The sequence below is a fragment of the Sus scrofa genome, chromosome 1 (genome assembly GCF_000003025.6).
Source record: "Sus scrofa isolate TJ Tabasco breed Duroc chromosome 1, Sscrofa11.1, whole genome shotgun sequence".
In the NCBI taxonomy this organism is placed as follows: Eukaryota; Metazoa; Chordata; class Mammalia; order Artiodactyla; family Suidae; genus Sus; species Sus scrofa.
Window position 1 is genome coordinate 200,615,786 of NC_010443.5, and position 8,793 is coordinate 200,624,578.

The 8,793-nt window shown below is 36.1% G+C and overlaps 1 long non-coding RNA gene across 1 annotated transcript in view; it reads right to left on the reverse strand.

Annotated features, from left to right (window-relative positions):
• Nucleotides 2,644-8,793, reverse strand: part of LOC106509137 — a 64,015-nt gene continuing 57,865 nt past the window's right edge. The window contains exon 7 of the long non-coding RNA XR_002335667.1: nucleotides 2,644-3,101. This is a non-coding gene — a long non-coding RNA (uncharacterized LOC106509137). The remainder of the gene's footprint in view (nucleotides 3,102-8,793) is intronic.

The following is an 8,793-nucleotide window of genomic DNA, read 5'->3' on the forward strand; positions in this document are numbered from 1 at the left end:
GTTTACTCTGTGCTAGAAGAACAATTGTCATGTATTATTTTATTTAATCCTCACAGCAATTCTATGAAGTGGAGGGGTTAGTATTTCAACTGCCAAGCAAAAAATTTCTTCTAAAATTACAAAATCTTAGACATATAAATTTGATGTATTTTCTGAATTTTTTTATTAAAGTATAGTTGATTTTCAATGTTGTGCCAATTTCTGATATACAGTATAGTGACCCATTCATACATATATATTCATATATATATTCATATATATTCATATAGTTTTTCTCATACTATCTTCCATCATGTTCTATCCCAAGAGAGTGGATATAATTTCCTGTGCTGTACATATATTTTAAAGTGTTATAAAAAATATATTTATTAAACTAATAAATGACATGTAAAACACAAATATGCAAATATTTAATCTTAGAGGAAAATGTGCAGAAGACTAGCTCTCACTTATTCAGAGTTTGAATTCATGAATTGTCCTTGCTATTGATGTCCTACTATTGATATTTCATTGTTAGCATTTCTTCCATGAGTTGGAAAAGCATGAGGGTAGAGAAGAAAAGAAAGACTAAAAGAATTCATAATTTTTCCTCAGCTACATGCTATGGTGAGAAATTAGTTAAGGGATAATTGGAAGTGAAAGATTCAACGAAGATTCTGAATTCCCTCTCTCTCCAAGATCTAGATTTTACATAATGAATTTGGAAACTGAACTAGAAAACACTCACAATTTTTGATCACTTATAAACGCTAAAGCGTTTCTGTGTATTATTCCATTTAATAGTCACAACTATGTGACACAGTAGATATTCATATCCCTATTTTATAGATAAAGAAACCAAGATTCACAAAGCTAAAGTAATGTGTTGAAGATATCAAAGTTGTGATATCTTAGGGGAAGATAGCAGAGAACCCTTAAGGAAAGATTGAGTTTTGAAGTCAGGTTCAAATTAGAGCTCTCCTGCTATGTAATCTTGGACCAGTTCCTTAACCTTTCTGAATTCTCCTTCCTTAAGTAACTATAGTACCTATTACATAGACTTGCTGTAATAATTATGAGATAATATGCATTCAGTAGCTTCTCAATAAATGGTAGTTCTTCACATTCCTACCCACTGTGATTAGTGCAATAAGGGAAAATCCAAGTCTGCCTCAATTGGGCCAAGAATCTTCTTCAAATGGCAATCATTATACCCTAGAGGCAAAATTTAGTGAATAATAGAAAAGAGAGGTATAGGCAGAATAGGGAGGGCCAGAGACGACTATTCATATTAAATGCTACAATATCAGGGATTCTTCGGTTTTAAAAAACATAAACCACATTTTTAAAGGGTTTTATTGGCAAGACACAGGATGAAATAGCTCACAAAATCAAAGGAAACTAACTTATTACAGGACAAGAAAGTCGGAAGCAGGACCTGTCCAGACAGGTTGAATTATCTCTTTGGGACACGACCATGAAAATGAAGCCTCCAATCATTTTTCTTCCTGAGACACTCTAAGATCCAAAATCCTAAGAGAGAGTGTCAGATAACCTATCTTGTTTCACATACTTGCCCCCTTGGTTAAAAGATCCAGTCACCTTAAATGACAGTGTGGTATACCTCAAATGACAGGTCATAGTTGGGAAGGTTTCACTAGGAAAAGTTGAGATCTTGTAAAAGAAGGAGTAAGGAGAGCCGAGCAGGCAAAAACAATAGGGTCCATGACAAATTAGATGTGGGTAATATGGGAAAAGGTACAGGAGAAAACACAATTCTCTGCAAACAACTTTTATGCCAATGATCGAAGTGTTTTACAAGTAAGTGTTCTTTTATCTCAGTCTCCAATGACATTTGAGAACTTGAGGCAGGAGATGACTTTGCATGTTTGTCCTCAATTCCTGTCACATAGGGGGCTCTTTGCAAATCTTAAACACATGAAAATTTTCCATTTCACAACACAATATTGTTGCAATGAAACCATTAGGGGTTAGGTCCCATAAATAAAGGACAAATAGTCACTTACATGAATCCTGCATATAGATAAGTAAAATCCAGGATTAGATGAAAACTCAATTTACCCATACCTCTTGCCAATTCTCTTAGTGAGTAAGGACATATTTTAGAGGTTTAGAGGTACAGTCTAAAACATTGGGGTGTATTCTAAAACATGGGCCTTAAAACCAAATGGCTCATGTGGGACTCAAACTTATATCAATTATTGTTGGACACTAACAATTGATAACACCCTTCATGATATTTGTTTTGTTAAAATCTGATGTAAGCTTTAAAGTCACAGTTTAAAGAAAATTTATGGAAGATTTTAAAAAATTGTTATGACTTTTTATTTTGTATAATTGATCACAAAATAACCTTTAAACTTTAGGCAATTAAATATTGAGTTTCTAAGAAGTTAGAATTTCCTTATCAACCTTAGATGATATAACATGTACTCCAATGTTCATTGTAGCACTATATACAGTAGCCAAAGACATGGAAGCAACCTAAATGTGCATTGAAAGAGGAGTGGATAAAGAAGATGTGGTACATATGCACAAGGAGATATTACTCAGCAATAAAAAGGAATGAAATAATGGCATTTGCAGCAACATGAATGGACTTAGAAATTATCATGCTAGGTGAAGTTAGTCAGACAGTGAGACACAAAGGTCATATGCCATTACTTACATGTGGAATCTAAAAAAGGGATACAATGAACTTCTTTGCAGAACAGAAACTGACTGACAGACTTTGAAAAATTTATGGTTACCAAAAGAGAAAAGTTGTGGGGGGAAGGATGGGCTGTGTGTTTGGGATTGAAACGTAAAGTTGGGCTGTAACAAAGGTTGTAAAATTATAAATATAATAAAATTCATTGGGAAAAAAAAAAACCTTACATGATACATAATGAGCTTGGGACTATATATATGTTTCTCTTTGGTTAGTATATTTATCACCATGGCTCCAAAATTTGTAAGGAAAGACTTTTTAAACCAGAAAGTAGGAAGGAAACTCTTTTCCGTCATCAAACAAAATTGTTAACAACCTTCCAGAACCCCATTCCAGTGTCCTTTTTCATCTTCTTCAAACATGGTCCTTAGGGTTTTGTAAATAGTCCTTCCTAAGGGGGGAAAAAAGGTTGTTCATTAGAAGTGAAGACATTTGTTTTAAGGTGAAAAATTCCAGTTAATTTTTAAAAAATCAATTAGCGGTTTTCCACAGTGTCAAAAATGAAGCTAAAGTCATTAGTCCTTATCATATAGTTGTCAACAAAAGGATTGAGTGATATTGGGACAAAAAGGGAAGTGTTCAGGAGTTCCCGTCGTGGCGCAGTGGTTAACGAATCCGACTAGGAACCATGAGGTTGCGGGTTCGATCCCTGCCCTTGCTCAGTGGGTTAAGGATCCGGCATTGCCGTGAGCTGTGGTGTAGGTTGCAGACGCAGTTCGGATCCCGCGTTGCTGTGGCTCTGGTGTAGGCCGGTGGCTACAGCTCCAATTAGACCCCTAGCCTGGGAACCTCCATATGCCGCGGGAGCGGCCCAAGAAATGGCAAAAAGACAAAAAAAAAAAAAAAAAAAAAAAAAGGGAAGTGTTCAAATAATGGTACTTATCACCTTGGATTTCTAGGAGAGTATAAAATTCTCCAGCTACCTTATATCTCCACTTACAAGTGTGAAGCAGATAAGAAGCCCTCTCTCTTACTGATTGCAGGCCTAAAGCAAGAATGGTCAACTGACTTTCCTAGGCTAATAAAGTCACCTCTAAATTAAAGGTAACATCATAAATTCTTTATTATCTTCAATGGTTAATTTTATGTGTCAACTTGGCTAAATGCTTGTGCCTAGTTTTTGGGCCAAACACCTGTCTAGATGTTGCTATGAAGCTGGTTTTTTAGGTGTGATTAACATTTAATCAGTAGAGGTTGAATAAAACAGGCGGCCCTCCTGATATGAATGAGTTCTAGCCCATCAGTTGAAGGCCTTAAGAGCAAAGACAGCTTTCCTGAATAGAAAGGACTTTCCCTTGGGATGGCAACCTGGAAATTCTGCCTCAGTCTCCAGACTGCTGCTCTGTAGAATTCAGATACAAGAATGTAACATCAACTCTTATCTGAACTTTCAGCCTGCTGGCTTGCCCCTCACAATCATAAGAGCCAATTCATTCACACACACACACACACACACACACACATACACATACATACATATATATCCTCATATGAAATATATATTATTTATTTCTATTATCTGTTTCTCTGAAGAACCTTGGCTAATACACAGTCTTAGAGTGTTTCTAAAGTTTTCATGAATGGAAAGCAAGTGACTCTTTTTAATTTAAAATAAATAAAGTAGATGATTTTTCTGATTTCCCTATTTTATAGACATATAAATAGTGCCACATATTCTCCCACTTCCTTGTTTAAAACCCACAAATGGCTTCACAGCCCCCAAATCCTTACCATGGCCCACAAGGCCCTGTGTTTTCTGCCCCAGATAGAAGATTCATCTAACAAGATTACCAACATTAGAGTTCCCGTCGTGGCGCAGTGGTTAACAAATCCGACTAGGAACCATGAGGTTGTGGGTTCAATCCCTGGTCTTGCTCAGTGGGTTAAGGATCTGGCATTGCCATGAGCTGTGGTGTAGGTTGCAGACGCGGCTCGGATCCTGCGTTGCTGTGGCTCTGGTGTAAGCCAGCATCTGCAGCTCCGATTGGACTCCTAGCCTGGGAATCTCCATATACCATGGGAGCGGCTCTAGAAAAGGCAAGAAAAGACAAAAAAAAAAAAAGATTACCAGCATCAAGTATTGACACAAATCACTCCTACTGTTGGGTATGAATAGTTAGTGGGGGAAAAAACAAACACCCCCTCTATGCCCCTGGGATGACAGAATTAAATCAGCTGGGAAAAGATGCTCTTAGTAGTTTCAGAAGAATAGGTAATTGGGTTGTTCCATCCCTTACTAGCTATCTCTGTCCAGGCAATGGATCCTGCCCTCAGGATCAGGTTACTTTGTACTCTGAGAACTGCTGGCTGCCTAGTGAGAAGGCTTTACTCACTGGTGCTCAATTCCCCAAACTCCATTTCATAATACGATCTGTTTTGATAATACAAGATTCCCATAGGTGTGTTGAAATACTACTGTCCTGTTCTCATAGGTACACACCCTGAACACTCTGATGCAACTTGAGAAACACCCTGGTGCCTGTGAATAAATAGAAAAGACATCTTGGTCTCACTGAGAGCACAATTAAAAATTATTTCTTGGGTTACTGCCACAGAGGGTATATTACACCTACTTTGGATCTATTTTTATCTTCTTCAGTTTGAATGGGAAATGTTTTCTTATACAGTCTCTGTGTCTGAGAATAATGCTTCCATTTGGGATCAGTGCTCCCTGTGCACTGCTTTGGTCATCCTATTCCTGAATAATTTGGCCCTGTGATTTGACCCTCTGAGTTATTCAGCACCCTCTCCTAAACTTAATAACCCTCTGTTCCCAACACATTTGAAAGAACTTAGTTTACTTCATTCCCTCTCCGCCCCCACCAAGCAAAGTGCATTGTTTACATTTTGAGAGAGATACTAATAACATGTCCCATAACAGAAGAAAAAAAATCTGTAGAAATTTCCTAGCAAAAGACTAGTCATAAAATGGATGTGTGGAAAGTTGCAGCTACATGAAATTCTATCAGGGTGATTGTACCACTGTATCTCAAGACCAACACATACACACACACACATACCACCTACACAGGACAACCACCATCACCACCACTACTATCACAACAACGAGTTAAAGGGACAAGGCAAACAGGATAAACCTCACAGAATTCTAGTCAATTACAATCCCAGGAGGAAACCTTGACCTGATTAAGTAAAATCTGGATTGTGTGGCGGTTTTACATGTGTCAACAGAAGAAAAAAGGTCTGTATAAGGCCTAGAAAAAGAGAAGTAAAAAGTAAGAAGTGGTCAGTGTATCTCACGCATTATCCAAGGAGGAAGTGCCTTGAATCTTGAACTTGGAAATTCCATTCCTCTAAGACAGATAAGTATCATAGCTAACACCGTATAGTTCCCAGTCTGTGGCAGAAAAGGTTCTAAGCACTCTGCATTTACTAATTCATTTGATATGCATAGCAGACTATAAGTAGGTACTATTATTATCCATATTTTCATATAAGGAAATTGAGACACAAAACTTTCATTTATATCAATTGCCCAAAGCCAGGAGAGGAGCTGGGCTTGAATCTAAAGAGCCTTACCCCAGGATCTGCTCTCTAATATTATAATACAGTAAAAGTGGAAAAGACAGCTTCCCTTTCTCTTTGGGAAGAGAGAAGAGAAAACTAGCATTTGTTAAGCATATGTTAATTGCTAAGGATTGTGCCAGCAGTTTTACATACATTGTGCTGGAAACAACCCTATGAGTCAAACCATCTGATCTGCATTTTACAGAGGTAGAAGAAACTAGACCTCAGGGAGGTTCCTGTAGAATCAAGGATTTTCTTGAGGATCACTGAGAACTTGTTAAAATCAAAGCCAGTGTGTTGGTTCCCTTTCACTCATCTTGAAACTAAGCAGCAAATTTAGTATGTTAAACAGGTCTTCACAAGAAATGCAGTCTTGAGATTGTGGTCCATCTGTTCACCTGATAGGGACCAAGAGACCACTCTCTCTCTCTCTCTCTCTCTCTCTCTCTCTCTCTCTCTCTCTCTCTCTCTCTCTCTCTCTCTCTCTCTCTCACACACACACACACACACACACACACACGCACACACTATGGGAAAGAAACAGAAACAGGAAATTCAGTTTTGTTGCCTTCTGAACTGATCAAATTGAGTTGAGCATGACTCAGTTTACTAGCCCCCATTCTACTGATTGTGTGAGACAACAGGGAGTGTTATGTTTAATGGAAATAGAAGTCTCCAAGTCTAAGGAAGGGAACCCATTTAAAATCTCTGCAATTGAATAGTTAGCACCATACAAATTCATTTAGATGTAGAAAAGAAGGTGCAAAGTTAAAACAGAATTCAAAGCTGAAGCTAAGATCACCCTGTACCAGCCCCTTTGAGTATGACTTATCCAGAGGCCTTTCCTTTAAACAAATTTACATTTTCCTTTAATGTTAAAAGTAACATATTTATAGGAAGTCCAACAAATAAAATTTCAAGACACTAAAACTCACTATCCTATGACAATCCTAACATCTGAGGCTGAGACAGGATTTTACAGTGTATGTATGTAGATAATATTTTGATGACAATATATGCATATTTCTGTGTCTTTTTTCACTTTATATTTTATTTGAAATATTTTTCTATGCTATTTAATATTCTCTTAAATTTAAAGACTGCACAGTATTTATAGCATAAATACATCACAGGATATCTTCTATTACTGGTCATTTATGTAGTTTCCAGATTGTACCATTATAAACCAATGAGACAGAGGTAGCAAGGGCACTAACACATTACTCTGAAAAACTCATAAATAAGCAAAAGAATCAAGCATGTATCATGACTTTCCTGCATGAATTATCTTAGGGTAACCAAATTGTTAGGAAAGTTTTTTGTTTATAGAAAAATTCCAGTTAATCAACAAAAATAATTGGCAGAATTAGAAAATTATCATTTTAGACCATTGGGGTGCATGTATCTTTAGAAAAAAAACTAAAGGTTACTGGGAGAGAGAGAAGGGGGATGGGCAAATTCATAGTATAGGATTAAGATACAATCTACTATGCATAAAATAGACAAGCAACAAGAATATATTGTATAGCACAGGGAATTATAGCCATTACTTTGTAATAACTTTTAATAGAGTATGAGCTATAAGAATACTGAGTCATTACACTATACCCTTGAAGCTAATATAATATTCTAAATCATAGTTCTTCAATAAAAAATTCTAATGAAGTAATGGATGTAAACAATGATCATTAGTGAATGTTATAACTAGCAATTATGTAAAAAGTCAAGAGAGAACTTGGTAAAAAGGGTTCACCAGAACCTACAAACTGATCTTAGCATCATTAAAAGTAGGGCAACCAGAAATGTGTGCTCTGGCATGATACAACAGGAAATACAAAACAACACACATACAGTATTCTTGCCAAAAAATAAAAATAAAAATGAACCTGACTCTAATCAAGCCTCATTCTAAGTACACATTTACAGGAAATAAGAGGGATAGAAAAAAAAATGAATGAAACCATGAAGCAGGTATCAGCTATATCTAAAATGTAGGACATTCTACAGGACAGATGACCTAGTTTATTTATCAAATAACACAGGAAAGATAAAAGGGGAACTGTTTTATATTAGAAGAAATTTAAGAAACATAACATCAACATATGTAATGTGCAGACCTCTTTTGGATTCTAATGTGAACAAAACAATAATAAAAAGACGTTCCTGAAACAATGAGGAAATATGAACATAAATCTATTCGATTCTCTTAGACTTAATAATGGCCTTTGTATACTTGTAAAGCTTTTATAATACTGAAATATTTAGAAATAAAACAATAAGATGTCTTGGATTTTCTTTAAAATACTCCTGGGGGCAGAGAGAGAGACAGAGAGCAAGCAAGAAAATGAAATAAGACTAGGAAAACATTAATAATTGTTAAAGCTGGATGATGTGTACATAGAGATTCATTGTAATATTGTCTCTACTTTTACAGTGGTACAAGATTTTCCATAATAAAAATTTGTCCTAAAATACTGAAATAAAAATCTTCATGTGTGTGTATATCTTTGTTGGAGATCTTTGCTAAAACCACAGAGTATTTTCCTAGAAAGAGA